Source organism: Lithobates pipiens, unplaced genomic scaffold (assembly GCF_037356315.1).
Source record: "Lithobates pipiens isolate NorthernLeopardFrog02 unplaced genomic scaffold, aLitPip1_a1.2 Scaffold_13, whole genome shotgun sequence".
Lineage (NCBI taxonomy): Eukaryota > Metazoa > Chordata > Amphibia > Anura > Ranidae > Lithobates > Lithobates pipiens.
In genome coordinates this window covers 105,221,877-105,245,310 of record NW_027507718.1, presented here as the reverse complement: position 1 = coordinate 105,245,310, position 23,434 = coordinate 105,221,877, and positions in this window count along the sequence as shown.

The following is a 23,434-nucleotide window of genomic DNA, read 5'->3' as shown; positions in this document are numbered from 1 at the left end:
ATCCCTATACAAAGATGTAACCCATTCCCCAATAAACCATATCTGTATAAAATGTTAGAAGTAAACCACCCTCACAAAGGAGGGGAGGAATACATGATACTGTGGATGATTACCACCCACGGTCGTCCCAGTCTCTGTTTAGGCACCTGCCTCGCGTATTACCTGTATAAGAGGTATGTCTTGTTCTGCTCCGCTTCCTCAGTGATTTGGGGGCAATCCAGTTCAATGCAGAGGGTTTCCCAATCAGGTTGAGATATACTTCGATATCCTGCCCCAGGCGTTTCCCACGGACAGAAGCAAAGTATGTTCCGTGATATCTTTGCTTTCTGAGAGAGCCTTGGCCTGGGCTAACCCTCTATGGGAGACGCAAAAGCCTGTTGTCTTGAGTTACCCTCAGTTTGTGGCCTCCTTTAAAAGGGTTTTTGACGTTCCTGCATGCTCCGCTTCTGCTGCCAAGTGCCTCATGTCCATCAAACAGAGTACAAGAACTGTTGCCGACTACGCCATTGAATTCCATACTCTGGCAGCAGAGGTTGCTTGGAACAATGAGGCCCTCGTGGCTGCTTTTTCTCATGGTCTCTCAGATTCCAACAAGGATGAGATAGCAGCCCGAGAAATACCCACTGAGCTGGAGAGCTTGATCTCGTTTCCCATCCTTATTGACTGTTGACTCAGAGAAAGACTTTTTCTTAAGGAGCGCTTGTGGAAGCCTCCTGTACGTTTGCCTCCGAGCTTTGTAGCCCCTGGTTTTGGTCACCCTTTCTTGGGCTGAGTCGTCCATCGAGATACAGGCTCTAATCGACTCTGGGGCTGCAGGCCTGTTCATTGATGCGGCATTTGTTTGGCAGCCCTCGATTCCACTGCAGCTGCGTGACACTCCACTTGCCATTGAGGCTCTTGACGAGAGACCTTTACAGCCTGCCCATGTGACTCATGAGACGGTTCCGTTGTCCATGGCCGTAGGGGTTCTTCACCATGAGATAATCCAATTCCAAGTTATTTCCTCACCCAGATTTCCGCTGGTTATGGTTATCCTTGGTTACAGAGGCTCAACCCCTCTTTTGATTGGCTCCGTGCTGAGGTACTCTCCTGGTCACCACAATGCAGTGAGATATACTTCCTGAAGGTATCCAAGGTCCGGTGCACCGCTTCACTCCCCTCCTTGCCGGAGGAGTACTGTGATTTTGGCGATGTCTGATAAAGGTCAAGCTGGTAGTTTGTCTCCACACCGGCCTTATGATTGCGCAATTGACCTTCAACCTGGTGCCATACCTCCTCGTGGCCGGGTTTACCCTTTGTCGGTCTTGGAGGATAAGGCCATGGAGGAGTATGTTGCTGACGTACTTTCTCGAGGTTTCATCCACAAGTCTTTGTCTCCTGCTGGTGCTGGTTTCTTCTTTGTGAAAAAGAAGAGCGGTGAACTGAGACCTTGTATAGATTATAGGGGTCTCAATCGTGTCACGATTAAGAATGCCTACCCGATTTCATTGATTACAGAGTTATTTGACCGCCTCAAGGGAGCAACGGTTTTCACGAAGCTTGACTTGAGAGGGGCATACAATCTCGTGCGCATTAAGGAGGACGATGAGTGGAAAACTGCAGAACAGGCCATTATGAATACCTGGTAATGCCTTTGTAACGCCCCGGCAGTTTTCCAGGAATTTATTGACGATGTCCTCCAAGATTTGTTGCAATTGTGTGTGGTGGTTTATTTCGATGATATCCTCATATTTTCCAAGTCCCTGGAGAGCCACCACACAGATGTCTGTCGTGTACTTCAGAAACTAAGAGAGAACAATCTCTATTGTAAACTGGAGAAGTGCGAGTTCCATCGTGAACAGATTACATTCCTGAGCTATGTCATTTCCACTGCTGGTTTTCCGATGGACCCAGAGAAACTGTCGGCAGTCCTACAGTGGCCTCGACCCGTGGGTTTACATCCTCTGCAGCGTTTCCTGGGCTTTGCCAACTACTATCAGAAGTTTATTTGTAACTTCTCAAGCCTCTGACTGATATGACCAGAAAGGAAGGTAACCCACAGAGTTGGTCTCCGGAGTCCATTAAGGCCTTTGAGACTCTCAAGGCTGCCTTTGTTTCTGCTCCTGTGTTGGCACATCCGGATCCTACTTTTTATCCTAGAAGTTGATGCTTCTGAGACGGGAATTGGCACCCTTCTGTCTCAACGTCCGAACTCTGAGAGCGCTATGCATCTGTGTGGCTACTTTTCCAAGAAATTGTCACCTGCTCAGTGCAATTATGAGATGAGAGCTGTTGGTGATCATTTTAGTCCTGAAAGAATGGAGACATCTCCTTGAAAGTACCACTGTGCCCATTCTTATTCTTACTGACCATAAGAATCTTACATTCTTGTCTGAGGCTAAGCGACTCCCAGAAGGGCGTGATGGGCTCTTTTCTTGTTGAGTTTTAATTACATTGTCTCATTCTTACCCGGTACTAAGAATGTAAGGGCTGATGTCACGACAATTTTCCTCCACTTCCAAGTCAGAGTCGGTTCCGGTTCCGGTTCCTATGATTCCTCCTGATCGTATCTTGGCTACGGTTCCCACCAGTCTTCTCCTTTGGGTGACAAAATTCTTGCTGCTCAGGTCCATGCTCCTCCTGAGAAACCTTTTGACCGCTGCTTTGTCCCAGAGAGTCTCCGTACTGCAGTGCTCCAGACTTACCATTCTCCCAAGGCAGCTGGCCATCCTGGGAAGAATCAACTCATTTGGGCCATCTCCCAACAATTCTGGTGGCCTAGTCTACGGGCTGATGTTACTGCCTTCGTAGCTGCCTGTCCCGTGTTTGCTCAGAGTAAGACTCCACGACACCTTCCAGTGGGCCTCCTACAACCCATACCCAATGGAGAGAGGCCCTGGACACACCTGTCTATGGATTTCATTGTGGAATTTCCCAACTCCCAAGGCAACACTGTTATCCTTATGGTGGTTGACCGGTTCTCAAAGATGTGTCATTGTATTCCACTTAAGAAGTTGCCCACCTCTAAGGAACTGGCTTCCATTTTTGCTTGGGAGATCTTTCGCTTACATGGGCTACCCAAGGTGATTGTCTCGGATAGGGGCAGTCAGTTTGTCTCCCGGTTCTGGCGAGCCTTTTGTGCACAGTTGGGAATCCAGCTTGCGTTCTCTTCTGCGTATCACCTGCAGTCTAATGGGGCTGCAGAACGAGCCAATCAGTCCTTGGAGCAATTCCTACGTTGCTATATTTCTGACCATCATAACAACTGGTCTGACCTATTACCTTGGGCAGAGTTTGCTCACAACAGTGCCTTGAATTCTGCCTCCTGATTGTCTCCATTTATGGTGAATTATGGTTTCCAACCTTCCATGTTGCCTGACTCGTTTGTTCTGCAGAGTATTCCTGCATTAGAGGAGCATCTCCGTGGTCTTCGTTCCACTTGGGCACAAGTCCAGGAGGCTTTGCGTCATGCTAATGATAGGTACAGACTCCATGCTGACCGCAGACACCTGCCTGCGCCTTCCTACCAGGTTGGGGACAGGGTCTGGCTGTCATCTCGCAACCTCCGGCTTCGTGTTCCCTTACTGAAGTTTGCACCTCGGTTTATTGGGCCGTTCCGTATCCTTCACAGGATTAGTCCAGTAGCTTACGCATTGGACCTTCCTCCTAGTATGCGCATCTCTAATGTGTTTCATGTCTCCTTATTGAAACCATTGCTCTGTAACTTATTTACCACCTCAGTGCCACGTCCTCACCCTATTCAGGTTGAGAACCATGAGGAGTATGAGGTACAATCCATTGTTGACTCCCGTAGGTTCCGTGGGCGCACACAGTACCTGGTGCATTGTAAGGGGTACTTCCGGAGGAACGCTCCTGGGTTTCATCCTCTGACGTACATGCCCCTGTTCTCCTCCGCGATTTCCATAGATGGTTCCCCTCAAGCCTGGTGGCCCTTCGAGGGAGAGGGGTCATTGAGGGGAGGGTACTGTCAGGGCTGGCTTAGCCCTTCCTCCTCTGGGCTGGCCGCTCAGCTGTCGGCTAATTGCCAGCTCTATTCTCTTTCCACAGTTACCAGCTGTTCCCGATGATGCTCTTCTGACCTGCCTATTTTAAGCCTTCCTGTGCACTTTTTCATTTGCCTTTGCGTTGGTCACATCACAGGGAACCATCTCCTGCTGTTTGTTTCAAGACTGGCTTGCTGACATCCCGCCTGGCTTCTTATCCTGCTTGCGGTTGCTCTCCTTGGATCCCTGACTTCTGGCCTGGCTGATTACCCGATCTGGTTAATGAACTTTGGACTGGCTGACTACCCGATCTGGTTAATGAACTTTGGACTGCCTGACTACCCTATCTGGCTACAGGACTCTGGCTATGCTTGACTACGCTTTTTTCTATTTACCTTTTTATTTTTATTTATGAACAAGTGTGATTTGATTGTACTTCAGTTTCATGGTTTCTAACAGCAGCTCAAGATAATGTGATTTAGTTTGTATTCGGTCATTTTTATGGCCGTAAGGAAAAGCCGGCTGGCCATTATGCCATTATGCCAAAGGCATTCTCGACCACTCTTCTGGCACAGGCCAGCCAGCAATTAAAAACTCTCTGCTCCGGGATCAGGGCCCTTATGGGGAACGGCCTCATCAGATGTTCCCCCAGTGCGAAGGCCTCATTCGCGACAAAAACTAACTTGATGCCCGCAAATTCTATCCTCTGGAGGTGGCAACCCCAAGGTACCATTTCAGAGATGCCAGTAAAATTCTGTCTGGGTGATCACTCCTCCATCAGACATTCTTCCCTACATCCAGATATAGGAATTCATAAGTCGCCATCACCTCCACCAACATCACAATGACCTCCTTATAGTTAAAGTAGTATGACCCCGAGTTGGGTGGTGGGAGAATCCGGACGTGCTTGCCATCGATCGCACCACTGCAATTGGGAAAGTTCCACTGGTGGTAAAATTGGGAGGCCACAGTCTGACATTCCTGTGGGTTGGAAGGAAACTGTGGAGTCAAACAAGAAAAAAAATAGAACTTTTGCGCATAACATTGCAAGCAGATTAGACACAAACATTCTTGGCCAACATAAGTATAACATTTATTGAAATTAGTATTTAACCACTTCAATACAGGGCATTTATACACCCTTCCTTCCCAGACCAATTTTTAGCTTTCACACTTTGAATGTAACTACTCAGTAATGCAACACTGTACCCAAACAAAATGTTATCACCACTGGGTTGTGCATTTTTTGCGACATAAGTTAAAAAAGAGCGAAAATTTTAGAAAAGAAAAAAAAACACACTTTTTTTTAGTTTCTATGATAACATTTTTGTTCATAAATTTGGGCCAAAATTTATACTGCTACATATCTTTGGCAAAAATTAACCCAAATTAGTGAATATTATTTAGTCTCTTTGAAAGTTAGAGCCTACAAACTATGGTGCAAATCATGGAAAATTGATCACATCTGATTACACCTGATGCACTGACGGCCTATCTCATTTCTTGAGGCTCTGAAATGTCAGGACAGTACAAATACCCCCCCCCCCCCTTTTGACCCCTTTTTGAAATGTAGACAGTCCAAGGTATTTAGTAAGGAGGCATGGTGAGTTTTTTGAAGTTGTAATTTTCTCTCACAATTCTCGTTTTCTTGGGAAAATTAAGAAATTATTTTTCCACAAAATTGTCAAAATAACAAGTTATTTCTCATACGCATCATATGCATACTTCCAATTACACCACAAAATACATTCTGCTACTCCTCCTGAGTATGGCGATACCACATGTGTGGGACTTTTACACAGCCTGGCCACACAGAGAGGTCCAACATGCAAGGAGCACCGTCGTTTCCTAACGACCTATTACATTTGTGAAGGCCCTGGATCACCAGGACAGTGGAATTACCCACAAAATGACCCCATTTTGGAAAGCAAACACCCCAATGTCTATTCTATGAGGCATAATGAGTCTTTTAAACAGTTCATTTTTTTCCACAAGTCTTCGGAAAACGTGGAAAGAAAATTAAAACTTATTTTTTTTTTTTACACGAGTGGTCAGTTGATAAGATATTTCTAACTCAAAGCATGTACATAGCAAAAATGACACCCCAAAATACATTCTGCTACTCATCCTGAGTAAGGCAATACCACATGTGTGTGACTTTTACACAGCCTGGCCACATACAAAGGCCCAACATGCAGGGAGCACCGTCAGGTGTTCTAGGAGCATAACCTCTAAAACGAATGGTATAGGAATTGCACTTACATGCTCCAAGTAACAGTAATTCCTATACCATTAGTTTGAATAAAACTCCCCATACGGAATTATGCTATGTTCCTTCTTTTTTTCTTCTTTGCTTTTCTGATGGGGTTGATCCCTACATAACTCGGTATACCTCATATTTATGAGAACAATTTTCTGGAGGTTTAATCTGCATAAAAGAACCTTGGACCCCTGGGATTATACTATTAAGCCTGTTAGACCCACCAAGTATATGCTTGTGTGTGCACGTCCTCTGGTAAGCGATCAGTCCTGTCGGTGGTGGATCACGCTTGTCACTTACTGGGTTGGACTCTTACGGAAAACCACTATTGTGTCTTATAGTCACTTATAATTTGATGTCACATATTCATTTGGACACTTTTGGAACAACGTGTATTGGATCTGGATTTTTTTTCACGAGTTTAGAAAATGTCCTACTTTAGTTGGTGATTCACATTGGATTGTATTATTTATGTCACTATTTTTGCATAACTTATTGGATCACTGTATTATTTATTATTGATTTATTTAGCGCTGCACTTTTTCCCCTTTATATATGCGGGTACTCAGAAGGACTGTGACAGGTACTCGGGTACTTGGGTACTCAGATGGGATGTGACAGGTACTCAGGTACTTGGGTACTCAGATGGGCTGTGACAGGTACCCGGTTACTCAGATGGACTGTGACAGGTACTCGGGGACTCAGATGAACCATGACGGGTACTCGGGTACTCAGATGGACTGTGACAGGTACTCGGGTACTCAGATGGACTGTGACAGGTGCTCGGATACCCAGATGGGCTGTGACGGGTGATGACAGGTACTTTGATGGGTCATGACATGTACTTTGTTGGCTGGTGATAGGTACTTAGATGGCTGGTGACAGGTCCTCTTTATTAGGAGGGGGTAATCAAAGTGTGTTGGTGTACACTAAGGGGTAACGAAATGTTAGTGCAATCTCCTTCTCACACACGATCGGTGTGTGAGGAAGAGAACCCGGTAACATCTCGTTACCGTGGTTTGTTGACATTCTGTGACCGGCTGTGATTGGACACAGCTGGTCACGTGGTAAAGAGCCAATTTCATTGGCTCATTACTGTGATCATGGTTGGGCTGTGTCAGGGTGACAAGCCTCGTCCCTGCTCGCTGCTCTGCATGCACCCTAGGGGCGTGCACGAGCACCGTGCATGTAGCCAATACATGTGACCGGCTGTGATTGGACACATCTGGTCACGTGGACCGGGGGGGGGGGGGTGGGAGGTGGATCACATGGATCGGGGATGGGCTGTGTCCGAGGGACACACCTCATCCACGATCGCCGGGAAGCGGGCACAGAAAGGACCTGACCAGAACGAGCTGAAAATCAGAAACGACCGGACAAGCACGCACTGAAAATCAGAAGCAACCTATAAATAGAACGCACTGAAAGACAGAAACAAACTGACAAGCATGCACTGAAAAACAGATACAAACCGACAAACACAACCTGAAAAGCAGAAACGAACTGAAAAGCCAGAGGATGAAAAGCACAAATCTTCACTCAGCAAACTTCTACTAACACAAGATAAACATGAGATTAGCAGAAGGAGCCAAAAGGGTGGCAAACTTCTTTTATTGGCCTTCATAAATCTTGTACGTCACTACGTTCGTAATTGTTGGCCAACATTTGTGTGACCGTGTGTATGCAAGACAAGTTGAAGCCAACAACCTTCGAACAAAAATCCACGATTTTGTTGTCGGAAAGTCCCATCGTGTGTGAAGCTGAACTTCAGTTAACACTTTATAAGCAGTTACAGCAATATTTTTGTTCCTTTTAGGATAGCTGATCAAGCACCCCTGTCATTGTTAAATGTTTTTTCTCAAACCTCTAACTTCATTTGGAGGACAAAATATAAAGTGAAACAACAACCCCACAGCACTGAGGAGCTGGTTATCAATGAACAATATCCATGGAGGATCAAAATCTTACACCAAATGTATATTCCACATAATGAATAGAGAAACTGCCATTGAAGTACCAAAAGTTTCACATTTATTCAGATCTGGGGATACGTTTAAAGACATGTAAACCAGGACATACAATACAATTATCTGAAAACACTGGATCATCATTCAATTCGATTCCAAACAGGCTCCTGTTTTACCCTTGAAAAACATCATCACCCCAGGTAAGCTGCACTGCTTCCAAGTGCAAAAAGAGGGGCTGCCTCACTTGTCAGTGTATTACACACTGGAGTTCTGAAGTTATAGACGGTAACGGTAATATCTTCTGTATAAAACAGTTCATCACTTGTTCTGCAGAATTTGACATTTATGTGTTTAATTGTCCATGCAATCTACTATACTTATCCCTGTGGGGTTGTTTTTTCACTTGTTTGCCCACTACTACTCTAGTTTTGCCACAGCTGTCCTGGGCTTTGGATAACATTTATACCCATAATATCTTCACCCACATTATTGCATGGATTAATGCTTTCAGCACTTGGTATTTTAACCTTTAAGTTAAAAAAGAACAGACTTACTGACAGAATGACCAAGTGAAAAAAAAGAAAAAAACTAAAATAGGAAATAAATAATGCCACCATATCTAAAAAACTATACACTGCAATAATTTTGAGAGTGCAGAGAAGGGCAAATAAATTAAGGATATGGAAGACGTCAGTTATATGAAAGAGGTTAACTGGACTAGGGGGACTTCGATCACCTTGACCGCTGGTCGAAATAGCAAACTAAGGCCGCGTACACACGGGCGGACTGTTCGTCCAACTTTGTCCGCTGAACAGTGTTTCAGCGGACAGTCCGCTCATGTGTGTGCTTCAGCGGACAGTTTCAGCGGACAGTCTGACGAACAAAGTTTTTGGGAATCTCCGTAAGACTGTCCGCTGAAACTTGGTTTGAGCGGACAGTCCGCTCATGTGTAGGCTTGTTCGTCAAACTAAGTTCCGCGCATGCTCAGAAAGGATTTACACGCCGAAGGTTGCATTGCAGTGTATAGGACTTCGAATCTCTCGTCCCGTCGTACGTGCTGTTCACGTCATCACGCAAGTTTTCAGCGGACTGTTCGTTCGTCGTGTGTGGTCAAGTCCGCTCATGCTAATTTTGGGCAGACTGTTTGTCAAACTGTTTGACGAACAAAGTTGGGCGAACAGTCCGCCCGTGTGTACGCGGCCTTAGAGGTCTATTTCCTATATATTTATAGGAAAAAAAATGTTGCGCAACTACAACAAATAATACCCATAATGTATGTAATAGTTTCCTTGTTGTCTTTCTCTGGGAGAATAGAACATTCTCTAACATTTGATATTAAGGGAATACTAACCCTAAGAACAATCAACCATGAACGTTAATGCCACATACACATGACCGGACTTTCTGGCAGAAAAGGTCCGACGGGCTTCCCGACGGACTTTCGACTGAGTTACGTCGGACTTCCGAACGAACGGACTAAAGCCCTTTCGAAAGTCCATTCGTTTTGAACGTGATGACGTATGACGGGACTAGAAAAGGAAGTTCAATAGCCAGTAGCCAATAGCTGCCCTTGCGTCATATTTGGTCCGTCAGACCAGCATACAGACGAATGGTTTTCCCAATAGGAATTGAGTCCGTCGGACAGATTTGAAACATGTTCTATTTCTAGGTCCGTCAGAATTTTTTAAAGAAAAACGATCGGACTATCCGACGGAATGATTCCGTTTTACCTATTCTGCCGGAAAGTCCGGCCGTGTGTACATGGCATAACACTCGCCAATAGAAACACCATAAGCTAAGAGCAATTGACCAGCAAGGAAAATAATATGAGGGGGACCTCTACACTGTGTACATCTATGGAGATACTAATAATAATATTGATATGGAGTCACCTGAACAGGTGTTCAGCCAAGCAAACCTCCAACTGCAGTGGTACTACCACTGCTAAATGTCACAGCTACCTCCCGGTTGTTATGTTAAACACTGCAATAATAATTTACATTTTGCACCCACTGAGAATAAACGGTACTTTAATATATATATATATATATATATATATATATATATATATATATATATATATATATGTGTGTGTGTGTGTATGTGTATATACTGTATATATATATATATATATATATATATATATATATACACACACACACATATACACTGTATATATACAGTATCTCACAAAAGTGAGTACACCCCTAACATTTGTGTAAATATTTTATTATATCTTTTCATGTCACAATGTGAAAATGTCCCAAATTGGGCCCAAAGTGTCAATATTTTGAGTGGCCACCATTATTTTCCAGCAATGCCATAACCCTCTTGGGCACGGAGTTCCCCAGAGCTTCACAGGTTGCCACTGAAGTCCTCTTCCATTCCTCCATGACAATATCACAGAGCTGGTGGATGTAAGAGACCTTGCGCTCCTCCACCTTCAATTTAAGGATGCCCCACAGATGCTCAATAAGGTTTAGGTCTGGAGACATGCTTGGCCAGTCCATCACCTTTACCCTCAGCTTCTTTAGCAAGGCAGTGGTCGTCTTGGAGGTGTGTTTGGGGTCATTATCATGTTGGAATACTGACCTGGGGTCCAGTCTCCGAAGGAAGGAATCATTTCCCTCAATTAACTGTAGCTCCCCAATTCCGGCAGCACTCATGCAGCCCCAGACCATGACACTCCCACCCCCATGCTTGACTGTAAGCAAGACTCACTTGCCTTTGTACTCTTCATCTGGTTGCCGCCACACACGATTGACACCATCTGAACCAAATAAGTTTATCTTGGTCTAATCAGACCACAGGACATGGTTCCAGTAATCCATGTCCTTAGTCTGCTTGTCTTCAGCAAACTGTTTGCAGGCTTTCTTGTGCATCATCTTTAGAAGAGGGTTATTTCTGGGATGACAGCCATGCAGACCAATTTGATGCAGTGTGCGGCGTATGGTCTGAGCACTGATAGGCTGACCCCCCACCCCTTTAACCTCTGCAGAAATTCTGGCAGAATGCATATGTCTATTTTCCAAAGACAACCTCTTGATATGATGCTGAACATGTGCACTCAACCATGGGGAGGCCTGTTCTGAGTGGTAACCTGTCCTGTTAAACCGCCGTATGGTCTTAGCCACCATGCTGCAGCTCAGTTTCAGGGTCTTAGCAATCTTCTTATAGCCTAGGCCATCTTTACGCAGAGCAACAATTATTTTTTTCAGATCCTCAGAGAGTTCTTTGCCATGAGGTGCATGTTGAACTTCCAGTGACCAGTATGAGAGAGTGAGGGCGATAACACCTAATTTAACACACCTGCTCCCCATCTACACCTCATACTTTGTAACACTAATGAGTCACATGACATCAGGGAGGGAAAATGGCTAATTGGGCCCAATTTGGACATTTTCACTTAGGGGTGTACTCACCTTTGTTACCAGTGGTTTAGACATTAACCACTTGACGACTGGGTACTTAAACACCCCTCGTGACCAGACCAATTTTCAGCTTTCAGTGCTCTCACACTTTGAATGATACTCAGTCATGTAACACTGTACCCAAATTAATTTTTTGTCCTTTTTTTCCCCACAATTAGAGCTTTCTTTTGGTGGTATTTGATCACCTCTGGGCTTTTTATTTTTTGCGCCATAAATGAAAAGACCGATTTATTTATTTTTTTTAAATGCATTTTTCTTTGTTTCTGTGATAACATTTTGCAAATTATTATTTTTTTCAATGAATTTTTGCCACAATTTATACTGCTACATATCTTTGGTAAAAATAACCCAAATTAGTGGATATTATTTGGTCTTTGTGAAAGTTAGAGAGTCTACAAGCTGTGGTGCAAATCATACAAAATTGATCACATCTGATGTACTGGTAATCTCATTTCTTGAGACCTGAACAAGCCAGCAAAGTACAAATACCCCCCAAATGACCCCTTTTTTTAAAGTAGACATTCCAAGGTATTTAGTAAGAGGCATGGTGAGCTTTTTGGTGTTGTAATTTTTTTCCCACAATTCTTTGCAAAATTAAGAGTTTATTTTTTCACAAAATTGTCATTGTAATAGGTTATTTCTCTCACATGGCATGTGTATACCACAGATGACATCCCAAAATAAATTCTGCTACTCCTCCTGAGTATTATGATACCACATGTGTGGGACTTTTTCACAGCCTGGCCACTTAGGGAGGCCCAACATGCAGGGAGCACCGTCACGTGTTCTAGGAGCAAAAATTACACATCTAACTTGTTGACTAACTATTACACTTTTGAAGGCCCTGGAGCACAAGGACAGTGACACTAACATGGCACTGATGACAGATGGCACTGATACGTGGCACTGATGACACTGATGTGGCACTGATGACAGATTCCACTAATACGTGGCACTGATGACACGTGACACTGATGACAGATGGCACTAATATGTGGCACTGATGACATGTGGCACTAATACATGGCACTGATGACAGATGGCACTAATACGTGACACTGATGACAGATGGCACTAATACGTGGCACTGACACGTGACACTAATGACAGATGGCACTTATACGTGGCATTGATGACACGTGACACTGATAACAGATGGCATGTGACACTGACAGGTGGCATTGATGACAGATGGCACTAATATGTGGCACTGATGACACGTGACAGTGATATGGCACTGATGACAGATGACACTATGTGGCACCGATCACAGATGGCATTATACGTGGAACTGATGACAGATGGCACTTATACGTGGCACTGGGGACAGATGGCACTGACAGCTGGCACTGGGGCCAGGTGGCACTGGGGACAGATGGCACTGGGGCAAATGGCACTGGGGACAGATGGCACTGACAGGTGGCACACTGGGGACAGATGGCACTGACAGGTGACACACTGGGGAAAGATGGCACACTGGGGACAGATTTATTGGCACACTGGGGACAGATGGCACACTGGGGACAGATTTATTGGCACACTGGGGACAGATTACTTACGGCCGCTGCAGCCACTAATCTCTCCCCCCTCACACTCTGTGTAAGGAGGGAAAGCCGGCGATGAGAGATGATCTCACATGTTTACATATGAGATTATCTCTCATTGGGCACGCCGATCGCGCTGTAAACGGCCGCTGTGATTGGCCGTTTACAGCGATCTGTGACTGGCTGTGTCCAGGGGACAAGGCTAGCACAGAACTTTCCCGATGCTCGCTCGCGGGAGCGTGCAACGTGGAAGTAAACAGGAGGACGTCCAGGGGCGGCCTCCCAGCAATTGGCGTCCGCTCTGCAGCCGTCTTTCGGCTATAGAGCGGACGCCTAGTGGTTAATGGCTGTGTGTTGAGTTATTTTGAGGGGACAGCAAATTTACACTGTTGTACAAGCTGTACACTCACTACTTTACATTGTAGCAAAGTGTAATTTCTTCAGTGTTGTCACATGAAAATATATAATAAGATATTTACAAAAATGTGAGGGGTGTACTCACGATAGATCGATAGATAGATAGATAGATAGATAGATAGATAGATAGATAGATAGATATACACACACACACACACACATGCACACACACACCGGCCACCTGTTCAATAACTTGGTAACACAAATTGCTAATCAGGAAATCTCATGGCAGCAACTCAATGCATTTAGTCATCTAAACATGGTGAAGACGACTTGAAGTTCAAACTGTGCATTAGAATAGGGAAAAAAAGGGGATTTAAGTGACTTTGAATGTGGCATGGTTGTTGCTACCCGATGGGTTGGTCTGAGTATTTTAAAAACTGCTGATCTACTGGGATTTTCATGCACAACCATCTCTAGGATTTACCGTGAATGGTCCTAAAAAGAAAAAATATCCAGTGAGCGGCAGTTGTGTAGAGGAAAATGCTTTGTTGATGTCAGAGGTCAGAGCAGAAGGGGCAGACTGGTTCCAGATGATAGAAAAGCAACAGTAACTCAAATAACCACTCGTTACAACCAAGGTATGTAGAATACCATCTCTACACGCACAACATATTGAACCTTGAAGCAGATGGGCTACAGCAGCAGAAGACCCTACCATGTGCTACTCCTGTCAGCAACAGAACAGGAGGCTGTTCCTGTCAAGAACAGGAGACTACAATTCACAAAATATCACCAAAATTGGTCAATAGAAGATTGGAAAACATTGCCTGGTCTGATGAGTCTAGATCTAAGCTGTGACATTCAGATGGTACGGTCAGAATTATGTGTAAACAACATGAAAGCATGAATCCATCCTGCCTTCTATCAATGGTTCAGACTGGTGGTGGTGGTTTAATGGTGTGGGGGAATTTTCTTGCCACACTTGGGGCCCCTTAGTACCAATTGAGCATCGTTTAAACACCATGGCCTACCTGAATATTGTTGCTGACCACGTCCATCCCTTTATGACTACAGTGTACCATCTTCTGATGACTACTTCTAGCAGGATAATGCACCACGTCACAAAGCTCAAATCATCTCAAACTGGTTTCTTGAACATGACAATGAGATCACTGTACTCCAATTCTCCACAGTCATCAGATCTCAATCCAACAGAGCACCTTTAGGATGTGGTAGAATGGGAACTTTGCATCATGGATGTGCAGCCAACAAATCTGCAGTTATTGCCTGATGCTGTCATGTCAATATGGACCAAAATCTCTGAGTAATGTTTCCATCACCTTGTTGAAGCTATTCCACAAAGAATTAAGCCAGTTCTGAAGGCAAAGGGGGGGTCCAATCCGCTGCTAGCAAGGTGAACCTAATAAAATGGCCGCTGAGTGTATATGTATATATTTATTTCTTTAACTATAATCTACCCATTATTCTATTATTCATAAATTATACACAGAATTTTAACAAGCCTTTCTTAATCTCTAACTTTTTATGCTAAATTAATGACAACGTACTTACAGACATTACCAGACACATAATATTTATTACTACTTATCGGACATCATTTTGATGCAGTAAGGCTATATTCATTCCCACTTATTATCTGGAAAAGCTATCTTTAGTTTCTTAAGGCAGCACATTAAAGAAAAAAATGGCATGAAATGAAAGATATTCTCCATTACGCTCCATTACATATTTTTATTCTTGTTAAATGTAGAGCAGTCAGCTTCATCAAGTTTTTTTTTTTTTATTTCCTTCTTTTTCTACCGCCCCAATCTATTCTCATGGATATCCTATAAATGGCCACATATGGCTGGGTGTCTACACGAGTGATGACGGTACAGCTGGCTTTCATTGCCCACCAATTTACAGAAGCCCCCTTTATTGTGAGCCTGACAGCGCCAAGGAGCTTTGCAGATCAAACAAATATATCTATTTTCTAATTGTCTATTTATCACTTTCCAGGGATTTGTGGACCTCTTATAGGAAGGCAAAGGAAGAAAAGCCTTGAACAATGATTCCTGTCAAGGCTCTGACTCACTTTAAATTAGGATCTGGTTGCTAAATAACTAATTTAGTCCTGCTATCGAGCTGAAAAAGTAGGTATTCAGTGTAAAGTGCCAACCGGGGAATTGATTATGTCTTCTCTTAGTGTGCATGATAAAACTGCCAGACCTGACCACTGTTGAAAGCTGTAGGTAGTTCCCTAGAGACCAGCGGCTTTTCATCATAGAGAATTAGCACAAATTCTACCAAGCAAGCTGCTCAGCCAGACAGCTGAATGGAAAAGATCATGCACAGACTGAACATATTTGTTAGTTTTGTATCTGCTTTCTTTATAGAGATTTGCAACCTGTGATTAAATCTAATTTTCCTTGGGGAGGTAGCATAGAAGTGATTTTGTCACTAGAGCAGCTGAATACATGAAAACACTGTTGAGTGAAAATCTAATTATTTTATGATGTGACAAGTACATTTTTATCCTTTGAGAAAATTACTTTTATTTATTTATTTAAAGCTTATAGTTTTAAGTATGTTTTAGTTACACTATATTGGAGATTTGCTAAAACTGGTGCACTCAGAATCTGGTGCAGCTGTGCATGGCAGCCAATGAGCTTCTAACTTCTGCAATTAAAGCGGTGTTCCGCCCTCAAAAAAATTAAAACACATATTGCAGCTGCTGGTTTTTAACAATACACTTACCTGTCCTGGAGTCCAGCGACACTTGCCTGTCCTGGAGTCCAGCAATGTCAGCACCGTAGCTGATGTTTCCATCAGCTGTCGGGTGCTGCTGCCGCCATTGCGGGTAAGGGTACCCGGCAGTGTAGCCTTACTGCTTCACGCTGGGGACCCTACTGCACATGCACGAGCCCCTGCTCCTCTTTCCTACTGGCCCGGTGATGGGGAGAGGAGGAGGGAGCCCCGCGGTGATGTCACGGGCCGCGGGCCGGACCCTTGTAAGTGGGAACAGGATACCTGTCCTGTCCCCCCTGGAAGGTGCCAATTGTGGCACCGGAGGGGGAGAGGAGACAAATGAGCAGAAGTTTCACTTTTGGGTGGAACTTCGCTTTAACCCCAGAAGATTTTACCCCCTTCCTGACCAGAACACTTTTTGAGAATCGGCACTGCGTCATTTTAACTGACAATAGTGCGGTCGTGAGACGTTGCACCCAAACAAAATTGACTTCCTTTTTTCCTCAGAAATAGAGCTTTCTTTTGGTGGTATTTGATCACCTCTTTGCGCTATAAACAAAAAATAAATAAAAAGAGTGACAATTTTGAAAAAAAACGCAATATATTTTACTTTTTGATATAATAAATATCCCCCAAAAATATATAAAAAAACTACAGTTTTTTCTTCAGTTTAGGCCGATATGTATTCTTCTACACATTTTTGGTAAAAAATAAATAAAAAAAAGGCAATAAGCGTATATTGATTGGTTTGCGCAAAAGTTATAGTGTCTACAAAATAGGGTATATTTTTATGGCATTTTTATTATTATTTTTTTATTAGTAATGACGGCGATCTGCAATTTTTATTGGGACTGCGATATTATGACGGACATATCGGACACTTTTGATACTATTTTGGGACCATTGTCATTTATACAACGATCAGTGCTATAAAAATGCACTGATTACTGTGTAAATGACACTGGCAGGGAAGGGGTTAATCACTAGGGGGTGAAGGGGTTAAGTGTGTCCTAGGGAGTGATTCTAACTGTGGGGGTTGGGCTTCAACTCACATGACAGCGATCACTGCTCCCGATGACAGGTCACAAGGCAGAATGGGGAAATGCCTTGTTTACATTACTTGTTTGGCACTTCCCTGTTCTGCGGCTCAACCCTCCGCTGCCATTGTTCTGACGTATATCGGCATGCAGCGGTCGGCAATCGGTTAAGGCAATAAAACATGGAAGCTGATTGGTTCCTATGCAGAGGTGCATCAGATTTTTCACTTTTAGTAAATAACCCCCTATATGTCCTAATATATAAGAATTTCACTTTTAAAATAAACTGCAGGTCTGAAATAGTTTAAGTATGTACTGTACAATAGGAGATAGTGGGTATCTTATTGCTAATGAAATGCAGATTTGTCCAGTTTGGCCCGTGCATAGCGAATGCAGTGTAAATGTTTTTTGCAACAAGATTTAGGGAGCAGGGTCTATAAATGTAGTTCACCTTGTGTCAGCCAAGGGTGTTTTTTTCCAGCAGCCACCAATCAAAGTAAAACATTTAACCAGCAATTGTCAAGTACTCTCTCCTCATCCCTGTAGCTGTTGCTGGCTGACACAGGGGATCACGTGACCGGACTGGAGAGGGCTGAAAACCCATAAATATATACATCTTTCCTGGCCCTACCCCATGTCAGCACACAATGGGTTAACACCTCCTGTGGAACCCACAAGAGGCATTAACCCATGGTGTGCTGACATGAGGGTAGGCCAGGAAAGGAAAATTATGTTATTATGTATTTGATGACCAGCATAAGTGTTTAGATGGGGAGGGATCGTTTTTAAGATTAGTTGGGCTTTAGCTGGAATTCTATTTTAAGGCCTTTTATGAAACAGGGAGAATGAAAAGTGGATGAGATAATAGAGGAAGGAGAGAAAGCAGACAGGACTGATTGCCCAATTTAAAGTGATTTCTTTTTTTTATTACATGTCAAACTTACCTGCCTGCTCTTTTTCTTCTGGGGTCCCCTGCCCTCACTTCTGGATCCCCCCCCCCCCCACTGAGTGCCCGCCATAGAAAGCTGCTTCCTATGGGGTCACTCGTGCATGCTCAATCCCAAGCCGAGCTGTTTGCATCTATTCAGACACAGTGGGAGCCAATGGCTCCCTCTGCTTTCAGCCAAGCTTTTGAGAGTAGGAAGAGGGGAGAAGAGCTGCTGCTGATGTGCACAGTGTTAGATCAAAATGGGGCTCAGGTTGGTATTGGGGGGGGGGGATCAGAGAAGCTACCATTAAAATATTTTTTTACCTTACTGTAGAGAATGCATTAGACCCCTTTCACACCAGGGCGTTTTGCAGGCGCTATAGCGTTAGAAATAGCGCCTGCAAAACGCCCTAAAGAAGCTGCACCAGTGTGTGTAGTGTGAAAGCCCCGAGGGCTTTCACACTACAGCGGTGCGCTGGCAGGACGTCAGAAAAAAGTCCTGCCAGCAGCTTCTTTGGAGCGGTGAAGGAGGTGTTTACCGCTCCTCCACCGCTGCTGCCCATTGAAATCAATGGGGCAGCGCTGTAATGCCGCCGGCAAAACGCCGCTATTGCGGCGTATTGCCGGCGGTTTTAACCCTTTCGCGGCCGCTAGCGGGGGGTAAAAGCGTCCCGCTAGCGGCCGAAATGCGCCGCAAATCCGGCGGTAAAACGACGCTAAAAATAGGTTGCGGTGTGGTGTGAAAGGGGTCTTAGGGTAAAAAAAAAAAATCTTTTACCTTTATAACCACTTTACTCTTAGAAAATCTGTATGTCTGTTGATAAAGATGTATGATCAGTTTTTAGAATAGGCCATGGCATGTAACAAACCAGCTAAAACTCCTATAAAATGCCATCTTGTTAAAGAGAGAGTTAACTCCCATGCATGATTTTTACATATAGTTGAGCCTATTATAAGGCTTACCTATAGGTATTGTAAATATCTCCTAAACGTGAACCGTTTAGGAGATATTTTCTGTAGATGCAGCCAGTGACGTCACGGCACATGTGCTCTGAAGGAATGGCCACCCGGGCCGATCCTTCAGAGTCTTGTGCCATAAATGGAATGCGCAGGAGTTGCATCATCGCAGCTCCGGCCACTCACACAGCAGATTCCACTAACCTGGAAGGAAGACTGGGTAAAAATGGAAACACCGTCAGCGGTGACAGAGCCTTGTTGAAGAGGCTTCATTCTAAGGTAAGTTTCACATAATGTGCTAGTATGTGATTCAAACTAGCACATTATGACATGCAGGTTGAAAAAAAAAAAACATACAGCAGTTTACTACCACTTTAGGACAGAGACATTGCACATTTTCACATAGCTAATGCTGGTTTTAAAGTGATTGTAAAGGCAGAAGATTTTTTACTTTACTGAATTAAATGCCGCAAATTAAAAAACTTTCTGCACGCAGCTTATGCCGCAGGTCCGCTAAATACATACTTGAGACTGTTCTTGATCCAGCGATGTGCTCTCTTTCTCCTCATTGGCTCAGATACGAGCAGGCACGAGTGCCCTTTTAGCAAGCCGCTCGCTATGGGGGCACTTGGAGGGGGGTGTGTGGAGCCAAAAGTGCCGGCAGGGGACCCCAGACGAGAAGGATCTGGGCTGCTCTGTGCAAAACCATTGAACAGAGGAGGTAAGAATAACATGTTTGTAATTTAAAAAAAAAAACAACTAAGCTTTACAATTGCTTTAAGCAGCTTCACTTTGATTTGTCAATGCTTCAGTTGTTCATCTAGGCCTAGCTGTAATGCACCTGTCCAGTCTATTCCATTTTTTTCTGTATGATGATAATCTGCTGACCTGGGAACCCAATATGCTGTAATGCATGAGAGATCTCACATTCAGAAAGGTTGATTTACCAAACTATTAATACTAAGGCTGGATATAAGGGACCTAATCCTGCCCCCAATCCAGTGGCATAAGACATCAAGGATAGGATTGACTGGTGGTACAGAATAAGATAAAAAACATATTTGGCACTGAAAGCATTTGGTAGTGGTTATAGAGATTTTGTAACTAGTACGAAAATCTTCATGCAACCTGCTTTATCTTCCAACAACCTTCCCACTGGGTAGAGAAAAGAAAGTGTTACCTGTCACACATGAAATAGCTCTCGGTACTGGTCCCACAAATGATGTGCAGATGTTTCCCCATCTGTATTTCTCAGGAAAACATCTATGGCTTGTCTAAGAAATGTTTTAGTCTTACCAGTCCTATTCAACCCTGCCTTTAGAAGATGGGTGCTTAACCTGCGGCCCTTCAGCTGTTACGGAACTACAAGCTGCGTTAAATCTGGCCACAGCTTGACACTAGCACTAGCAGTTAACTAGCTGACATTTGTGCCAGGAATAGAATGCAATTTATATCATTAAATGGCACAGCAATTTAATATAGATAATGCAATCCCTCATCCCTGTATAGGTACTTTTGTATGCATACTGTGCATGCTATGTCAAGTCTACACACTTTTTTTATCTTCCCTTTGTTTGGGTTGATAACAAATAATTCATATTTTGGATTGGAGCTATGGTGTGTGACAGCCTGCCTGCCACATGTTTATATTTTTAGGGTACGATACCTTTGCACTATGTACTCCACCTTTCCTGGTCTTTTGTTTCTCCCAGACCAAACTCTATGTCATTTGTTGTCTAATTATTCTTGCAGCTGATGAATATATAACCTCCTATGGAGACTTACACTTCCATGATTAAGCCCTGTAGGTGGGATGAAACGTGTTGGGGGCTTGGCTTTGGATTAAGCTGGCTGAGCCTGTTTTCACCTGTTTACTAGTGGCTTTGCTTGGTAGGTGTGCAGTGTTTAGGACCTTCCTCTATGCACATCTACTGTGAATGCTATGTGTTACTTTAAAAAAAAAAAGAAAAAAACATTTTTTTTTCATTGTAGATTTACTTATCCTTCTTGTCCAAAAATGGTTCAAACATGGCTAAGGGATTACTTAAAAATGATAACTGGATCTACCGATACACTAAAATAGGTAATAATATTATTTTCTAGGTAGATGTAGTAATGTCCAAAGTACTAAGGAAGATGATATTTCTTTTGGCGCTCATCCCAAACAAGATTGTTCTTTTTGTACTTCTCTGTATAGGTCAATTCTCTTATACCCTATACACACTCTTGGAAGACATTTCTGCCTGGAGGTATAGTGGGAATCTGCCAAATAGAGGTTAACTGTGAGTCAATATCCATGAGCTGGATCTTTGATCTGTTAAATGGGAATTATTTTTCATCTTGTATAAAATTTGAATAGAGGTGCTGTACATCCATTTGACCTTTATAAGATCTTTGTAATATTTTCTGAAGTGGGCATAGCCTTTTGAATTCAAGTGCATTACAAAGCTCCGCTGAAAAAGATTAACTTAACAAGTCATTTAATTCTATGACTTCTCTGCCAGCAATGTGAATGGAAGCCAAAAATATAAAGTTTCATAAAAGATCTGGTTCTAAATTTCACTTGTAGGTGCTGCTGAGAAAAGAGAACTTATATCATTAAGATACTGTACATAGTGCACTTTCATATTTGAATATTTTAAAATGTTTATCTTCCTAATCCTACATTGAAAAAAATACAGAAGAGACCAGCACCGAATGTAAGTAGCACAAGCAACTACAGTGAATTTCGGCATTTCCAGCAGCCCTCTAGATATGCGATATGAAGAATTAGATATAGTCAAGCTGGACCAATGTAAGTTTAACCGTTTGCGGACCAGCCACGCGGGTTTAACTGGGGCAGGTTGGCTCCACTGCGCGAAATCATGTTAATGTACGTGATCTCACAAGGTCTGTATAGCAGGTGCCCGTGCCCGTCGTGAGCTCCGTGAGTCAGACTGCAGGGATACCAGCGATCGTCTCACGGAGAGGAAGAATGGGAAAATACTGATGTAAACAAGCATTTCCCCGTTCTGCCTAGTGACACTGTCACTGATCACAGCTCCCTGTAATCGGGAGCCCCAATCAGTGATGTGTCACACATAGCCCATCTCCCCGCAGTTAGAATCACTCCCTAGGACACACTTAACTCTTACAACATCACCTAGTGTTAACCTCTTCACTGCCAGTCACATTTACACAGTAAATGCACCAAAAGTGTCTGATGTGTTCCTCCATAATGTCACAGTCACGATAAAAATTGCTGATCGCTGCCATTACTAGTAAAAAAAAAAATTTTTTATAAAAATGCCATAAAATTAGCCCTTATTTTGTTGACGCTATAACTTTTGCGTAAACCAATCAATAAACCATTATTGCAAATTTTTTAACCAAAAATATGTAGATGAATACGCATCGGCCTAAACTGAGGAAGAAAAATGTTCTTTATATATTTTTGGGGGATATTTATTATAGCAAAAAGTAAAAGATAATGCGTTTTTTTTTCGAAATTGTCAAAACTTGAAATTGAAAAATAAAAACTGCAGAGGTGATCAAATACCACCAAAAGAAAGCTCTATTTGTGGGGAAAAAAGGACGTCAATTTTGTTTGAGAGCCACGTTGTCATTTAAAGCAACTCAGTGCCGAATCACAAAAATTGCTCTGGTCAGGAAGGGGGTAAATTCTTCCGGTGCTAAAGTGGTTAAACAAAGATAATTCCCAAAATGTAAAACTCTTCTGTGTAACAATATGGAGGTGTGCATCCCTCATGAGTTCTGGTAATATTCTGTATCATAAAATATTGCTCTTCTTTATATTGCTCTTGCCAAATTAGTCAACCTATTTAAACTTATTGTAACTCAACTGCAACCTGTACTGAGAGAAATACATCAAATTTTGAAAATACTGGTTGTCTGTTTGTTATGTTGATCCAGTGGCTTCAGTATTTTCTAGAACACTTATCCAGATCCAGTGCAGATTTCAATCTGACATTGTTATCTGCATGTTTGTTCCAGTTAATTATATATATATATGCAGAGCAACAATTCTTTTTTTCAGATTCTCAAAGAGTTCTTTGCCATGAGGTACCATGTTGAACTTCCAGAGACCAGTATGAGAGAGTGAGAGCGATAACACCAAATTTAACACACGTGCTCCCCATTCACACCTGAGACCTTGTAACACACCTTGTAACGAGTCACATGACACCAGGGAGGGAAAATTGCTGATTTGGTCCAATTT